Source organism: Corylus avellana, chromosome ca3 (genome assembly GCF_901000735.1).
Source record: "Corylus avellana chromosome ca3, CavTom2PMs-1.0".
NCBI classification, from domain to species: Eukaryota; Viridiplantae; Streptophyta; class Magnoliopsida; order Fagales; family Betulaceae; genus Corylus; species Corylus avellana.
This window is the reverse complement of record NC_081543.1, coordinates 14339428-14358462: the sequence shown is the minus strand read 5'-3', so window position 1 is coordinate 14358462 and position 19035 is coordinate 14339428.

Sequence of the window (19035 nt, the reverse complement as noted above, 5' to 3'; positions counted from 1 at the left end):
TAATGATTTTTTTTATTTTTTTACGATTATCAATGTCGCCGCTATTGATAGTCAATAGCAGCGACCTATAACGTCGCCGCTATTGATTATCAATAGCAGCGACCTAGAAGGTGGCCGCTATTGATAGTCAATAGCAGCCACCCAGATGGTCGCCGCTATTGACCATCATCAGCGGCGACACTCGGCCCATTTCAAGCTTTTTTTGCGGCAACAAAAAAAGTCATTAGCGGCGACTAAAAGTCGCCGCTATTGACCCATCAATAGCGGCGACCCGAAATGTTGCCGCTATTGATCATCAGTGGCGGATTAATACCAGCAACTGAATAGCGGCCAAGTGTCGCCGCTATTGATCAATAGCGGCGACGTTTTGCTCATTAGCGGCGACTTTGGGTCGCCGCTAATGAGCAAATTTCTTGTAGTGAGATGTTCTTCCAATTAACTGCATTTTCTCTTGCTTTCATCATTATGTATCCTGGTGGATAAGCAAGCCTATAGTTTTTCTTCGTTGGATAATCATGTGGAATAATAAATATTGTCATAGCGTTTATACTTTTTGCTTTTTGGAGGACCTCTTTTAATATTAATTTTTACAATGGGAGAGAGAAAAAAAAAAAGAAAAGAAAAGAAAAAGGGAGGAGTATTACATCTCAGAATCAGAAGATATATGTGGCCCAACACAATTCATAAATGCAAGCTTCTTCAACTTACCTTCAAAAAGATTTTTTAAAAATAATTTTAGCTTTTGTCAATATATATGAAAATATTATAGATTCAAGTAATGTCTTTGGCTACACCTATAAGCTTTTTACACAATTAAATGTAACTCTTGGTAAAAGCCAATTATATTAGAAAATTTATGTGAATATGTATCATCATCTAAGCTTATAAAAAATAAAAAGTAAAAGAAGAGGTATCATCCAACATTCACACATTTAAATCAAAGCCTCGAGTTAAATGATATTTTGAAATAAATTATTGATTTAAAGGAAATGATAAGCATGCAATATTAGAATTCATAGAGTCATCATGTTATTCATTTATGAAGATGGATTATAAATTGTCAATGTTACAAATTAAAGTGACTTGTTAAAACAAAAACAAAAACAAACAAATGAATTATTACTGTTAGAATATTTTATATTATTGTCTTGCTTATCACGCTTAGCCTCTCGATATATAGAGACTTATGTAATCATCATAATAATATAGAAGAAATGTAGTCTATTATATGCTTCCGCTCCCTCTCTCTTCTCTCTCTCATTCTTCCGCTCCAATATATCAGAGATATATTTAACATGGTATTAGAGCTACTTTCTGTGGCCTCCAATAAACGTCTTTGACGTTTTCCATCGCTCCCTCCAGCGACCTCCCTTTTCCAGTCGTTGGCGCGCCGCCAAGCGGTTTTCCGCTCAAAATATTTTCCACGCCTTCAAGGCAGCCTCATCTGGAAAAATTTCTCCCAAATTCAAGCTTGCAAGGCACAGATCTATCGATTTGTGGAAGATCAACCGCCCACAACACTCCACCCGTAGCCATACTCCATCGGCAATTTCTCCAAGCGTCTCACGCACTGCCACCGTGACTTCTCTCAACCAATCAACCACCAAAAGTGGTGTCTCAGCCCCAGATCGATGGACCTATGGATTTTGAGCCTCTTCTAGCCATGCACGCACCCCACACGCGCCGCCTAGAGAAGCTGTTGAAATTTTGACCCCGCCATGTCCGCTGGATCAGCTTGGTCTTTAGACCATTCAACAGATCTGCCACTGGCCGTCCTAGAGTTGTCCATAAATCCACCATCGGACCTTTGATGCGCCGGTCGAAGCTCCTAGGTGTGGGCTTCGCGCGCCAAGACGTGATCGCTAGTGAAGGCGGGTGTACCATACGCGCCATACTCTACTTCTCTTTCCAGTAGCCACGTGGCAGCCTCTAAACGTGCCACGTCAACCTTAGATCTACGTCAGCCCTAGCCACATCATCTAGGCTCCAACCCAATCCAAAACCGGTTTCTAACCGTGTCATCATGTTCAAATTGGGTCCTCCAACCCAGGCCAAAACCGGTTCCTAACCGAGTCATTGGATTGTCAATTCTAGATCCATCCAAGGCATCTCCAACCCGATTCAAAATCGATTTATAATCGGGTCATCGTGTTCGAATCTCCAACCTGGTTTAGCTGAATAGGCCAACTGGGTCAAGCTGTCCAAACCGGTCCAACTTAGTCAACCCAGTCCACCGGGTTAGACCCGGTTCATATTATTTTGGATCAATCATATTCAATAGTTCATGAGTTATGGCTAAATCTTGGCCCATATAATCAGCCCAATATAGCCTATAAGGCTGTCATCCAAGTTCAAGCCCAACATTTTGGGCCCAATTGCTTCCATCAGCCACTAGCAGCCAACTGCCACTGCCTCCTCTATCGATTGCCATCAGCCGACCAACTCCGGCCACCACTCCGGCGACCCCAAAAAAAAAAAAAAATCATTTTTGTTTTCCTTTCTTTTTACACCTTGAGTTTGGGGGGGATGTTAGAATATTTTATATTATTGTTTTTCCTATTAGGATTTATTCCTTACTTAGGGTTTCTTTAATATCCCTCTTAGCCTCTCTATATATATAGAGGCTTATGTAATCATCATAATAATATAAAAGAGATGTAGTTTATTATATGATTCCGTTTTCTCTCTTTTCTCTCTGTCCTTCTTCCGCTCCAATATATTATAGACACATTTAATAATTACAATTATAAAGAGACATTTGAACAAAGGAATCACTTTTATATATATATATATATATAGTTCTAGCCATTCTCTTGCTCTCATATTTTGATTTCCTTCTCCTCTATCACTTACTTCTGTAAGTTCTATCACTTACTTTTGTAAGATATTTTATCAATCAAGGGGAAAGACATGAGAATTGAGTGGCAATAAGAGTATTAGGAGGAGGGGGAGGTGGAATAGAGGACTTGGGTTTCAAAACAGGATTAATCTTTTCCTTGCCATTTTTGCTGGCCATTGTGGCACTGCAAAAATTCACGAGTAAGAAAATCAGGAATTGAATTATTAGATCCTTTAATATATTCAATATCAAAATTAAAAACACTTAAAATGGCTTGCCATATGGCAAAAATATGTTTTGATGCAATGTTTTCAACATCTTTTTTCAAAATATATTTACCAGATTTACAATCAATGCGTAAAAAAAAATTTTGGTTAAGCAAATCAGACTAGAATTTAGTAATGCATAAAACAACAAAAAGAATTTCTTTCTTAATAGTACTATAATTAATTTGCGCATTATTCCAGGATCTAGAATGAAATCGAACGATTTGTTCGGGAGATTCTAGGGAAGATCCTGGGGAAACAAGCTGTTTGAGAATACCTCCAAATCCAATGTCAGAGGCGTCAGTATCAACAATTTTGAAAGAATTATCAGAAGGGATGCCTAAGCAAGGGAGAGTTTTAACATGAAGCTTAATCTCTTTGACAAGAGAAGTATGAATATCAGACCAAGGGGGAGGATTATTCTGCAACCTGTCAAACAAAGGTTTGTAATGCTTTCGCAAATCTTTGTAGAAATCAGTAATATAATTCAGAGAACCAAGAAATCTTTGAAGTTTGGATTTTTCAGTGATAATATTAGGAAATTCGTCAGCAAATTGGATAGCCCTGTCAATAGGACGAATCTGACCTTTAGAGATGTCAAATCCAAGAAATCTAATCTTATCTTGGAAGAGTTTAATCTTTTTGGCTGAAACAACAAGCTTGTTATATTTGATGGTTTCTAGAAATGATTTCAAATGTTTCCAGTGTTCATCAATGGACTTTGAGAAGACAAGAACGTCATCAATATAAGCAATAGTGAAATGGCTGAAAGGATTGAAAATATCGTTCATGATATTCTGAAATTCACTAGGGGCATTCTTTAAACCAAAAGGCATAACACTCCATTCACACACAAAATCACAAAATCACTCACTGGGTATCGACTTACAGAATCTCATCCTAGGTATTCACTCACAAGGCAAACTTCCTAAGTATGTCCTTCCTAGACGCAAAACTATCCACACATACTCTTGGCCTAACACATAGCTGAAACCAAAACTATTCACACATACCCTTGGCCTAGCCCACAGCTTCTTCTTCACGCCCTAACACGCCAACCCAGGCTTTCAACGGGACTTACAGATACCTCGCAAACTGTAGTGACGGGGTGGTGAACTACCGTTTCTTACAACTGTACTGACGGGGTGGTGGACTACCGTTCAACACCTAAGAGCTCTACACAGAGAAAGGTTAACAGGGAGTAAGGACTAAGAAAGATCAAAAGCAAGATGATACACAGAGAGGTCAAGTGGGAGCAGGGTGTACATCAAGGCAGCAAAGAGATCGCAACTCTTATGGCTCTGATACCAACAACGGAGGAGAAGGAAGCGCAGTATGCATAAAGATGCAGGGAATATGAGAGAGTGATGTACATGCAAAAGATAATTTAAATCAAAGCAGTAAAACCAGCTATGAGGCGGTAATGACAGTAGTATAATCAAATTAAAGAACTGAAATTAAAATAGTTGAGAAGCTGAAATCAAAACTTGATATCAGATTGATAAAATATCTTACAAAAGTAAGTGATAGAACTTACAGAAGTAAGTGATATAGGAGAAGGAAATCAAAATATAAGAGCAAGGGAATGGCTAGAAGTAATGGGTATTAGATTATCCAAAAAGAGCTTCTGCCTTACAATGGGGAGAGGGGAGCCGTTATATAGACAAATTACAATGAATAAAACAAAATACAATCACAAGGTAAATAGTAAAAGCAGATTCTGTATTAATGCGGTCAAAAGTAAACAGTGGAAAGTATGCGCACTGTAGAGTCGGCGCCAATCAGAAATAGTAAAAGTCTTCAATCTGAAACAGTAACTGTCGGCATTGTAGTGTCGGCAGATAAGACATCAATAGTAATAGTAATTCGCTGTCGTCATGAACAGTGAATGTGAACAGTAATCCTGCACATTGTGTTGGCAGCAGTAGTGAACAGTAAATAGTACTTTTGTACAGTACTCTTCAAATAGTATTCTGAGAACCAGCCGTTATGAGCCAGTCTGAAATCTGAAAATCAAGAGCCGTCATGAGGCCATTCTGAAGTCTGGAGGAAAGGCTGTTAAGAGCCAAACTGAAATCTTCTGAGAACTGAAAGTCGTTACTTGGCCAAATAATCATAAATCTTCAATCCCTGGGTAGGGATAATAATCTTGTGAATCTTCGAAATATGGGGGAATCTAGACAAGTTTTTCAGATGATGATTCAGAATTTTCTTCATCATCATCATCAGAATTATCATCAAGAGCAGCAAGGAGAGCTTTAATCCGTTCTTTCTTCTTGGAAGACTTCTTCTTTGAAGAACTGGATGAAGTAGTAGGGGAAGAAACAGGGGGTTCAATCTTTTCTTTCTCCGGAGTGGCGAAAGAACTGGGAGTTATTAAAAGAGGGGATTTAATCTGGGGCAAGGTAGGAACCTTAGGGGCTTGGGCTAATTCTTTAACGGAAATGACAATGGAATCAACTAGTGAGCATTTATCCCACTACTTGACATACCAATGTTGTTGAATCTTGTCTTCTGAAAAGAGATATTGTCATTTCAGAATCCAGGGAATTTTGAATTTTTTAACAAAATATAGCATTGGGGAAAACTTGGAACCATAATTATCAAGTTTATAATTATTCTTGAAAATCTGGAAGGCTTCAATTAATTTGAGGGGGAGAATATCAGGAAGAATGCCAAATTGCATCCACCATCAAGAGTACCAAAGAGGGAGAATTCCATAAAATTTTTTGTCAAAATTGATAAACCAAGAATGATCAAAATTCGAGGTTTGATAGAGCATAAACTTGAACCAAGCTTCAACACAATCATAATAAGTAAAAGGAATGTTTAATCCGTTAAGGGATTTTGGAGTAGAGGGATGATCTCCCCAATCTTTTTCCAAAATAATTCGTTTAAAATAAACGCTATGGAAAAGTAACTTATGGGGATTAATTTTGCAAAAAATAGGTTTGAAAAAGACAGAGTCAGTCTGTCGTAAAATACTAGAATAGTAAACCAAATTCTTGTAGGGATGTTCAGGAATCCAGTGGAAATTAGGAGGAAAATAGGATAGGGCAATATCTCTAGCAGATTTAGAAGAAGAAGCACGATTTAATTCAATGAAAAATAAATTCTGGGAATATGGAAGATTCATGTAGGCAGACGTTTTATCATACCTTATGAAAGGACCTCGGGGTTTTTGAGAATTATCAGAAAAAGGATCATATGGAGAAGCAAGGGTACTTGAATATGAAACCTGAGAATCGGGATTAAAGGGAGAAAATCTGTTGGTTATAGCAACAGAAGAAATGGGTAGAGAAGTAGCAAGATTAGACTCTGATTTTAAGGTCAGAGCCTTAGAATCAACTTTTTTCTTGTCTTTTTTGCTTGCCATGGTGGCACTGCAAAATTTGATGAGCCCAATTGAAGATTTTTCCAGATTCCCCCATATTTCGAAGATTCACAAGATTATTATCCCTACCCAGGGATTGAAGATTTATGATTATTTGGCATCGTAATGGCTTTCGGTTCTCAGAAGATTTCAGTTTGGCTCTTAACAGCCTTTCCTCCAAACTTCAGAATGGCCTCATGACGACTCCTGATTTTCAGATTTCAGACTGGCTCATAACGGCTGGTTCTCAGAATACTATTTGAAGAGTACTGTACAAAAGTACTGTTCACTACTGCTGCTGACACACTGTGCAGGATTACTGTTCACATTCACTGTTCATGACGACATCGAATTACTGTTACTATTGATGTCTTATCTGCCGACACTACAGTGCCGACAGTTACTGTTTCAGATTGAAGACTTTTACTGTTCCTGATTGGCGCTGACTCTACCGTGCGCATACTTTCCACTATTTACTTTTGACCGCATTAATGCGGAATCTACTTTTACTATTTACCTTGTGATTGTATTTTGTTTTATTCATTGTAATTTGCCTATATAACGGCTCCCCTCTTCCCATTGTAAGGCAGAAGCTCTTTTGGGATAATCTAATACCCATCACTTTTAGCCATTCCCTTGCTCTCATATTTTGATTTCCTTCTCCTTTATTACTTACTTCTGTGAGTTCTATCACTTACTTTTGTAAGATATTTTATCAATCTTATATCAAGTTTTGATTTCAGCTTCTCAACTATTTTAATTTCAGTTCTTTAATTTGATTATACTACTGTCATTACCGCCTCATGGCTGGTTTTACTGCTTTGATTTAAATTATCTTTTGCATGTACATCACTCTCCCCTATTCCCTGCATCTTTATGCATACTGCGCTTCCTTCCCCTCCGTTGTTGGTATCAGAGCCATAAGAGTTGCGATCTCTTTGCTGCCTTGATGTACACCCTAATCCCACTTGACCTCCCTGTGTATCATCTTTCTTTTGATCTTTCTGAGTCCTTACATCACTGCAAAATTTGATGAGGAAAGACATTAGAAACAAAGTGATTAAAGTTTTAAACATAATAATTGAAAATTTTAATATGAAGAATAATGTCAAAATCATGTTTTGATGCAGTATTTTAAAATTAGAAATAGTAATATGCGCCAAGATCTAGGAATTGGAATGAACAAAGAATTCTGGGAAAACATGATTGTTAAAGGGGTATTTAAGCAAGATAGGGTTATAATGGGATTAGGTTTCTTTTCACAATCTAACTCTAAATCTAAGGACTGTCTAAACCTTATATCTAATTTATTAACACCAATTTCAAATTTGGAAGCAAAATGAATTTGAATATTAATACCGAATTTAATAGTCGAAACACCAATCTCATCAACAGAGAATGGATAAAGCAAGGCAAGGAAAGGCATTCCAAGAATTACCCTTTCATTCACATTTTTGACAAGAGCAGCAGGTATATGAAAACGAATATCATTCTGACAAACATAAACATTATTTAATTCATGATTGATGTGCAACTTGTTTCCACTTGCAGAGTTCATTTTCTGGGTGGATTTTTCAAAATATTTACTTGGAATAAATCCTTCTTGAATGCAATTCAAGTCAGAACCAGAATCAATTAAAGTAATGACATCAAAAGCATAGTCAGGAGAAATGGTAGTATGAACTTTTGAATACCATCTTGGAGGAACAATTTTATTAATCATACAAACAATCTTAACATCATTAGAAAGAGGCTTATAGCTGAATTCAGCTTCATCATCATGCTCAGGCTTGTTAACATCTTCATTACCAGAGTTACGTTATGGAAAATATTGTTCAAGATTTAAAAGCAAAAGCTTTTGTTGTAAATCTTTGTTCTCAGTTTTAAGAATATGCAAGTCATTTTGCAAGTCAGCAATATCTTTTTTTATGTTACCAATCTCATGCTACAAATCTGAGATAGTAACTACCTTGGATTTTTGTTTTCAAAATCGTTTCAAGGTATCTTCAAGAGAGATTTTAGTGCCAACAGGTTTTTCAAAGTCTTTAGTCATGAGTTTCTTAAGTCTTTTAAGATACTCTTCTTTTAAATCAGGATCTTCAATTTTCGAAATCAAAGTAAGAAATAAATCTTCTTGTTCTTCTGATTTGGTCAGAACCGAACAAGTTTTTAGATTGTAGTAAGAATCAGCATAACCAAATTTAACACAATTTCCAAAAATATCAGAAGCAGAGTGATAATCAGAATCAGAGGAAGATAGAAAATAATTATCAGAAGAATAATCAGAAAAATCTTTGTTTTGAAAAATTCTAAAAATTTTTGCTTTATTATCGTCATTGATATCTAAAGCATTAATCTCTTTTTTAATCTTTTTGGGAGGTTTAAGGCACTTATCAGCATAGTGTCCTGTTTCTCCACAATTGAAATATTTATTCTTTGAAAAATATTTTTCAAATTTAGAATCTTTACCTTTTTTAGGATTTTTTGAAAAGTTAGGTTTATTAAATTTTCTTTCCTTATGACTATTGTAATATGGAGGGGGTGATTTCATGAAAACTTTGCCAGATTTCTTCCTATGCGTTCGGGAGGGAGCAATAGGAGGTAATCCGAACTGTTCACAGAAATTTCCCATTTCATACTTTGCTTTCTTGGCGTTCTTAAGCTGTTGTCTGATCATTTTCTGATCAATACACATCTTAATACCAAGTTTCTTGACATTAGAGAATAAATCTCCATAAGTCAAGTTCTCATAATCAATAAGACCAGTATCAGAATTAATCAATTCATCTTTAACTTTGTGAGCAAATAATGAAGGTAATCCATCAATAAACTTTTCTTTCTAATAAGATTTTTGGCTGTCAGTTCTAACCAAAACACGGGAAAGAAAAACATCTTGATACCATCTATAGTCAAACATAGTAGGGCATCGAAGATTATTCAAGTAATCAGAAATACGAGAAGTAACATTAGAAGGAATACCAACAAAATGTTTAATAATTGTATAAATCAAAGTATTAACACCATCAGGTTCACCCATACCAATTTGTTCATTAAAAATTGGTATGCTTTCTTCATCACTCTTTATTGCTTTCCTGATTTGGTTTCTTCTCAGTTCAGTGAGATAATTATCCCACAAATTTCTAAGAGTACCAGAAAAACCAGTAGCAAGTAAATCCACAATATCAACTTGGCTTTTATTGTGATTAGTGAGATAGGCATTAGCAACCATGGGCATATGTGTAACCCTGATTTGAAACTCAAAGGAATTTCTACCGATTCCCAAGTTTTTTCTGCTTTTTACTCTACTAGAAATCATCCTCCAACGGATGACAAAGGTGGATCTGTTTCTCCTTCTGCTTCTGATTTTAATGCTCATCTTCCCACTGCTCCTCCTCTTCCCACTGCTCCTCCTCATCAGTGTAATGTTCTTACTGCTCCGATTAAAGATTTCTTTTATATCATTGATTAGCCAGCTTTGCATAAAGATTTTAATTCTTCTGAAAATCGTGATTTACGGCATGCTTACCGTGCCAAATATTCTGAAAAAGGAACAAAATCTCATTAAGGTCAAATGGGCCCAGATGATGATTAAGTCCCAAAAACATATTTTATTTTTTGATTATCTTCAAAAACATTTCCCTGTCGATAATGTTTTGATATCAACAATTAGATCGAATTGAAGAGAAAATCTCCTCTCCCTGTTTTGATTTGAAAATTTCTTCCATTTCTTCTAAAATTGAAAAACCTTTGATTTTTCTTCCTGATTTAAAGAAATCTTCTGGTTTGAAAACTACTTCTCAAATGAACCTTGAGAAAGTTAATCAATTGCTTTCTGAATTAACTGAGTTGAAAACTTCTCGTACCAGTACTTCTGGATAGAATTTTGCCATAAAAAGAACTTCCTATTCTGATTCTGAAACTTCTCATGATTCTACTGATTCTGATATTAAAATTCTTGAAGAAAACTTCGGCCAGATTGATTTGGAGCCAAAACTCCAAAGGATCTTTGACGGATCCAGATCTTTCAAACGTACAAAGAATTTTTATCCTAATCCTCCTGATTTACAAAATATCAGTACTTGTTCTGTTCTGACTAAATTCGAAGGACAAGATAATACTGAAATCTTTCCTGAAAATACTTTGGAAAGAGTTTCAAAACAAAAATCCAAAGTAGTTACCATCTCAGATTTGCAACATGAGATTAGTAACACCAAGAAAGATATTGTTGATCTAAAAAAGAATAAGCCCATACCTATTTCTGATAATGTTAATATTGTCAAATTAATTAACAAAGTTATTCCTCCCAAATGGTATTCTAAAGTGCATATCATTGTTTCCCCAGATTTTACCCTTAATGTTATTGCATTAATTGATTCTGGTGCTGATTTGAATTGCATCCAAGAAGGACTTATTCTCAGCAAATATTTGAAAAATCCACAGAACGGTTGAATTCAGCCAGTGGAGACAAATTGCATATTAAGTATGAGCTGAATAATGTTCATGTTTGCCAAAATAATGTTTGCTTCCATATTCATGCTGTTCTTGTCAAGAATATGACTGATAAAGTAATTCTTAGTCTTCCATTTATTGCCATGCTCTATCCCTTGACTGTTGATGATACTGGTGTTACAACTGTTAAAATGAGATTTGAAGTAAAATTTCATTTTGCTTCCAAATTTGATATTGATGACAGTTGCTTGAATTTGATTTCTGCCAAGCATAAACAACTCAATTTTCTTAAACAAGAATTAAGATTGCTAAACAGCTTTCTGACAAGCTTTTGCAATCAAAGATTTCTGCTTTCAATACTCTGATTATTGATTCTGTTTGCTCTGAACTTCCTAATGCGTTTTGGCATAGGAAAAAGCACATTGTTTCTTTATCTTATGTTGAAGATTTTTCTGAAAACAAAATTCCAACTACAGCTAGGCCTATTCAAATGAATGCCGACACTTTAGAATTTTGCCAAAAAGAAATTGCTGATTTACTTACTAAGGGAATTATTCGTAAGAGTAAATCTCCTTGGTCCTGTGTTGCTTTTTATGTTATGAAAAATGCTAACGAGGTGCTCCAAGGTTGGTTATCAACTACAAGCCCCTCAATGATGTTAAAAGTTAGTTATATATGCAGAATAACTAAAAATGATCATTTTTATATAAATTCTCAAATTACCTGAATAACCCTTTATTCATTGAAAATCCCAATAATCATACTAGAATTCATAATCGTTTATAAAATAAAAGTGGCAAATGGTTTTTTTTTTTTTGTACAAAATGTGTTCGACAATATGCTTGTTGTCGCGATTTTTGTTTTATCGGCCACAATACGTTGTTGCAACATCCAAATTTTATGAGGAGTACAAATAATTTTCATGGTAATTTTAGCTTTGAGACATTTGTATGTATTAAAATTTTAGTTTATATATATATATTAGAGTGATTATAGTTGATGTGATTACTCTTAGTAAATGATCTAGCTAGTTGAAATGATTAATCTCGATAGAATAAAAGAAAATTATTATGTTTCCACGGCTTAATATATTCTCTTTTTGAGGAGTACATTTCCATTGATCTTATTATTTGGGAGAATTAGACAGGAATGTGCATTGAGGAGTTAATTATCAATTAATTAATTATTATCGGGACTTTACAACTACGTATGTCGACGAGGGGTCTAAGGCTTGGAACTGGATCCTCTCCATTTTAAATAAACTAGTTAGAGAGTATTGAGTTAGTTATATTTGATGAGTATTTTTTTTATCATTTTACTTTTTGAGGAAATAAAAATACCCTTAAAATATAACTAACGAGATATTCTCATGTTTAAATAAAACGAAGAAGATACTAATTCCTAAGGCTTCCCTTAATTATGACAAAGCCGACATTTGAGTAATGGAGGGCAGACCAAGGAGCTAGACTTATAGATGACAGAGCAATACCTCTCATGGAGACGCGGGGTGGAGATCCACCATGACCAGGCAAAGGGTCGGGGTGGAAACCCACCCACTACATGCCCCTCGCAGAGGGGGAGACCCACCTCTTCCCTTCCGTGAAAGGGTGGTGAAAGCCAGCCTTTAAAAAAATCCTTGTATTTTATTTTCTTCGTGGTTTGGTTTCTTTTATGTTTTGAAAAACTTTGAATTTTTTTTTTTTTTTTTTTTTTTTAGCTTTAAGCTCCAAACAAATACTTTTTATTTTTTTATTTTTTCATTTTTTCTTTTATGTTTTGATGGTACTGTTCAATTTGTCCAACAAAAAAAAAAAAAAAAACTTTTATGAACCCCAAAGAAAATACTTTGTTGGCTCTCATTTAATGCGCTTCTCAATTTTCACTTTTTCAAAAGCTATTCTCCAAATCCAAAATTTTTTTTTTTTTGGTGGATATTTGCGGTGCGCATATATATATACAGTGGCGGAGAGAAGAGGGGGCGACCTGGGGGCGGTCGCCCCTGGTAAAAAAAAAAAAAAAAAAAAATTTAAAATATATTTCTGGCCGAATTGTCTACTGCCCCAGGTAACAAATTTTGAAAAGTAAAAAAACTCCTGCAGCTATTTTGGTTTCTTGGTTTCACATTTAAAAAAAAAAAAGTGTCAAGAAATTTAATGTTTATTTATCAATATTTGGCACTTTCTTGTCATCCCAACCAAGTAAGTTGAGAGTAAAGTTTATAATTAAAGCCATTAACGCTTTAATTTGTCTTGATTATGACAGCGCCCTTAATTTGTCTCGGTTATAATTTAAACTTTTTAATTGAGATATATCTCTCATTTTCATCATTTTGTTTATCTTATTTGAAAACAATATTGTTATTTATTATTATTTTTTTTTGGTGTGTTTTATATAGTACTTTGGGATTTTGTCAAGCATCAACGAGTTTCAAAAGATTATTGCCAATCTTAGATTTGTTCTTTTTATTAATTCATTTTAGGCTAATAGCTATCGGAATATGCTAATAATTTTATTATAATATCATTAGAGTATGAGAAGTAAACAATTATTAAAACAATATTTCGTAACAAAATGGAAGATGAATTTCTTAAAGATAATTTACTTCTCTATATTGAAAGGGGAATTGCTGAAAGCTTCGATTCAGATTTAATACTTGATGATTTTGTTTCTCTAAAACCGTATAGAATGCAATTTTAAGCACTTCGTATTTTGTATTTTCCTTTACTATTGTATTAGTGCCTACATGGTAACTAATATATCAATTTAGCATATAAATATGCCTTTTGTGATACATATATTGTGGTATAATTTTTTTTTTTTTATTGTATTTACCATATTATGATAAAAATATAATATATAAAGAGAAAAAAAAATTATTTATCATTATATTTTATTATTTTATTGACGCCCCCGGTAAAATGAACTCCTAAATCCGCCACTGTATATATATATAGTGGAGGTATATATATTATAAAATGATAAACATGGATCTCAATATCAAAATTATTGAAACTCTACGATCTAAACACGCATTACAAAAAACTTAATGTAGTCTTAATCTACCCATATATTGTCTAATAACTTAAACAACTCAAAAAAAAAAATACAATCTTGGGGTCAGTAATTCCCATAACCATAATTCAGACACAAAATCAAGTGAAAGTATTTCTACTTCTTTATTTTTATAACTCAAGATAGTCATACATAAAAACGAGCAAGAAAATTAGGAGTTGTTATCCGATCCATACAATTCAAGTATTCAATATCTCCCTCAGCTATATACGATGCCATATTAGTCACCCTAAAACCGCAATACAAAATTCAATAAGTGAGCGAGACAAGCTTGATGCATATAAATTAGATAGCAAGGTGAATAGATAAGTAATGTGGTGGAGATAAAAATAAAAAGAAAAAAAATTACATTTGACCCCCTTAAATTTACATCTTTTTCACAAATTAAGACACCTTCAAACTTCAATTTTCGGCATTTGACACATTCAAAGCTACAATTTTTTATTTTTTATTTTTTCATTTACACCCTCCTTTAAATTGTAATCATTAGAATGGACAAAAAGTTTACATAAGATGGGCACATTCAATTTTTTAAAGATGAAATGCCCGAATTTTCCTTTTGTCAAAAAAAAGAAAAGAAAAGAAAAGAAAAGAAAGTAAAGGTTATAGAAGAGTAATTTTGTATTTGAAGTCAAAATTTGAAAACTGATAATGAACCTTCCATTGCTATTATAGAACTGTATAAAAATGATAAAGTGTTCATTTACAATGTATGAGAAAACAGTTTCGCATATATTATGGAGCATCTTCATCGTACGTGTGTATTCATATTGTGAAAAAGAGAGAGCTAGAGAAGTAGTTGAGAACCTCTTACCAAATGTGGAGCTCATCAATTCTAGTTATAGATATTTTGATCCGTCTTTCCTTTATAGCAAGTCGCTATACAATGGCTAAAATATTTGAATGTCAAACAACACTCATAAAAGCACTTCCTATGAGCTTTGAGAAGGCTGATGGGATAATCTTTAGGATGCATTGGATCCTCAAAAAGGCATTGAAGAAGATATTTAGCAATCAAATTCGGTGCTTTATGCTTTTCAAGTGTGCTTTCAATGCAACGATCTATATAACTCGTATCCTCATTATCAAGTTGGAAGAGCTGAAGGCTGGTTGGTAGTGCAGCAGGAGCGGGAGAGAGAGGTGCAGGGTTATTAGCATGCACTTCGAGTATCATGAGGTTAATCAACCCCATAATCACCAACATAAATTTTATCATACTTTTTATGGACATCATATTTCTCTCACTTTAGAAATTCTCTTATTTGGACATCATTACTCAAGCTATTTATTGAGTTGAAATGTTTGAACAATTAAATAGCTTGACACCTTGAAAACACAAACATCTTACTTAAAAAGAGTTTATTTATTTATTTATTTATTATGAACTGTACGCTGAAATATGAATGTATTCTAGTAAAATAGCTCTTGGTTGGGTTGGAACATAACTATATTAGGAAACTTACGTAAAAGAATATGTGAAGAGGTATCATACTCATAGAATATAAAAAAAAGAAAAGAAAATAAAAGAATAAGGTATCATCAAATATTCATGACATATTAGATCAAAGCCTCCAATAAAATATAATTTTGAAAGAAATTATGGGTTTAAAAGAAGTGGTAATTTATAAGTATGCAATATTTGAGTGCATAGAGTCATCATGCTATTTATTTATGTAAATAGGATTATAACTGGTGAATGTTACGAATTGAAGTGACTCAAAGTACCTTTATAACCTCTATTCATTTAAATTCCCATTGATCAATGATCACATACACTATAGAATTCATAATCTTTCATAAAATAAAAGCGGCACCATTTTTTCAACTGTTTTTCCTTTACACATACTAACGGTCGCTTCGTTATATTTAAAAAATTAATGATCTTTATAAAGAAAAGATTAACAACATAATGTTTCCTTCCATATGCTAACTCTATATATATATATTAATTTCTTGTGATTATGTGATAGGTGGATCCTGTATGCTAAAATGGTATAGTGCTTCTATAACTAATACAAAATTGTATTTCGATTTTAACGAATGTCATTGAAAACAACATCGCTGCTCCGTATTGCTTGTCGCTAGTACAAACTAGTGCGTCGATTTTGCCAAATCGTCTTTGGGTTTCTAGTAGCTAGCAGCCTCTAGATTTTTCAAGTACTTGTTATGCATACATGCAATCCAATTATTCAAGATTTCATTCTTCGACCAACAATGCCATCTTATACAACCTGAAACCACCAATACAAATTCAAAAAGTGAGACACGCTAGATGACAAGGAAAATGGGCAAAAATTTGTAATGTGGTAGAGAATATAAATAAAGGGTTAATAACTTTTTTAGTACCTGTGTTATCAGTTTTTTATTTTTTTTTTCCCTAGGTTTCCAAAATAGTTAGAAATGGTACCTGACTTATGGGAAAAGACAAAATTAATACATCCATTAGATTTCGTGAGAAAAAAATTAACGATCTGCCACAGGTCACTCCCAAAATATGCCATGTGTCCTTAACAAAATAATAATAATAATAATAATAATAAATCATAAAAATAATTAAAAATTAAAAAAAAAAAACTTAAAAAAAAGGAAAAATTTGGGGGTGGTTCGGCCACCCCTCATTTTTTTTTTTTAAAAAAATTTTTAATTTTTAATTTTATTTTAGGTTTAGTTTTATTATTGTTATTATTATTATTTTTTTTTAATTTTTAGTATACATGGCATTTTTATATGGTGACACGTGTGACGGAGGGTAACAGAAACTAACAGAAGTATCAATTTCGTCTTTTCTCATTGGTCAGGTACCATTTCTGACTATTTTGAAAACCTAGGGGAAAAAAAATAAAAAACTGCAAACCTAGGTACTAAAAAGTTTAATAACCCATAAATCAAAAAAGGAAAAATCACACTTGATAGTAGCTTAAATATGCACGTTTTCTTTGATTAAGGTAAGTATTATCGTTATTTTTATACCAATTTTTGCATTTTATATTTAAATGTGAAATATTGTTTAATCTAATTTTGAGTTTAAATGATGTATTAATGCAATAAATGATATTGTACAATAAAAATGGTTGAATTTTGGCCTTTTTATGTAAAAACATTTCCCGTGTGAATCACAAGTGCAACTTTTCATACACTTTAATCAAAAAATTTAACTGTATGTAAATTTTAATGAAACATAGTTTGAATGAGCTAAGTAGCATAAATGATTATTTGATCTTTCTGCCAAAAAAAAGATAAAGAAAAAAAGAAAGAAAGAAAAGAAAGTGTCAGTTTAAGGATATTAAACAAAATTTTATGAAAAAAGAAAAAGAAAAAAGAAGCTTATAGTGAACCACCTATTACTATCCTAGAAATGTATAAAAATGTTAAAGTATTTATCTACAATATATGAGAAAATGTTTTCACATATATTGTGGAACATATATCTTCTTCATAAGTGTGTATTTATATTTGTGAAGAGAGAGCCGGAGAAGTAGTTGAGAACCTCTTACTAAATTTGGAGCCCATTGATATTTAATGCTTCTTCATTTTCTCTTTATAGCAGTCTACTATACAGCATACATGATCAATGCCACTAAGTTTCCTTGTCAAAAAACAATGAAGATACCACTCTATCCAAGCACGCTCAAAGCTGATGGGATAATTTTTAGGATGCATTGGGCCATTAAAAAGGCATTTTACAAGATATTTCGTTGCATAATACATTTCTTTATTTGTAAGTGTATGTTCAATGCAACAATCGATATAACTCATATCATGATTATCAAGTTGGAAAAGATAAAGTTTGGTTGGTAGTTCAGTGAGAGCGAGAGAGAAAGGGGTATTGTCATTAGCATGCACTTTGAGTATTATGAGGATAATCAACTCCATCACCACCAACATAAATTTTATTATACTTTTTATAGACGTACATCATATTTCTCTCACTTTAAAAGTTCTCTTAATTGGGCAATAATACTGAAGCTATTTATTTAGAACAAATCCTTGAACCGTTATAACAATTAAATAGCTTGAAACCCTTGAACAATAAACTTCTTATTTATTTATTTTTTTAATTTATTTTTTTTAAGAATTGTAGCTTTAGAAAATATGAAATTATTTTAGTAAAATAACTTTTGGTTCAAGTAACGTCTTCGGTTAGGATCATAAAGTTTTATAAGAGTTTTTTACACAATTAGTGTGTGACTCTTGGTAAAAGTCAGTTATATTAGAAAACATATATAAAAGAACATGTGAAGAGGTAACATCATCCAAGCTCAGAGAAAAATAAAAAATAAAAAATAAAAAATAAAAAAGAGAAGAGGTATCATCCAATATTAAGAAAATAATAGATGAAAGTCTCTAGTTAAATAGTATTTTGAAAGAATTTATTGGGTTAAAATATATGGTAGGTGTGCAATGTTTGAGTGCATAGAGTCTTCATACAATTCATCATATATTATATATAATAGTAGAAACCTTTCGACCTACCCCCATTTGCACACCTACCATATCATCACAATATATATATATATATATATATATATATATATATATATTCTTGGAAGCCATTTTCTCTGAAATGTTTTTTGTCGAAAATATTTTTATATGCCAATTACACACGGAAAATTATTTTTTATTTTTTTTCCAATAAGGTCCCTACCAGGTCCTGTCCGGGACTTGTTCGGGACCCAACCGTGACCTGCCCAGGACCCCGCTGGGACTTGATCGGTACTTGTCCGAAACCTTGCCGAGACCTGCCCGGCACTTGACTGGGACCTGCCTGGGACTTGCCCGGTACCCCACCGGGACCCGCCCAGGACTAGGACTTGACTGAAACCTGATTGGGACTTGTCCGGGACCCCGCCGAGACCTGCCCGGGACTTGACCGGGACCTCGTTAGGACTTGACCAGGACCTGCCTAGGACTTGCCCGGGACCTGACTAGGATCAGCTCGGGACTTGCCAGGGACTTAACAAGACTTGATTGATCGGGACCCACCCGAGACTTGCTCGGGGCCCTGCTGGGACCTGCCTAGGACTTTACCGAGACCC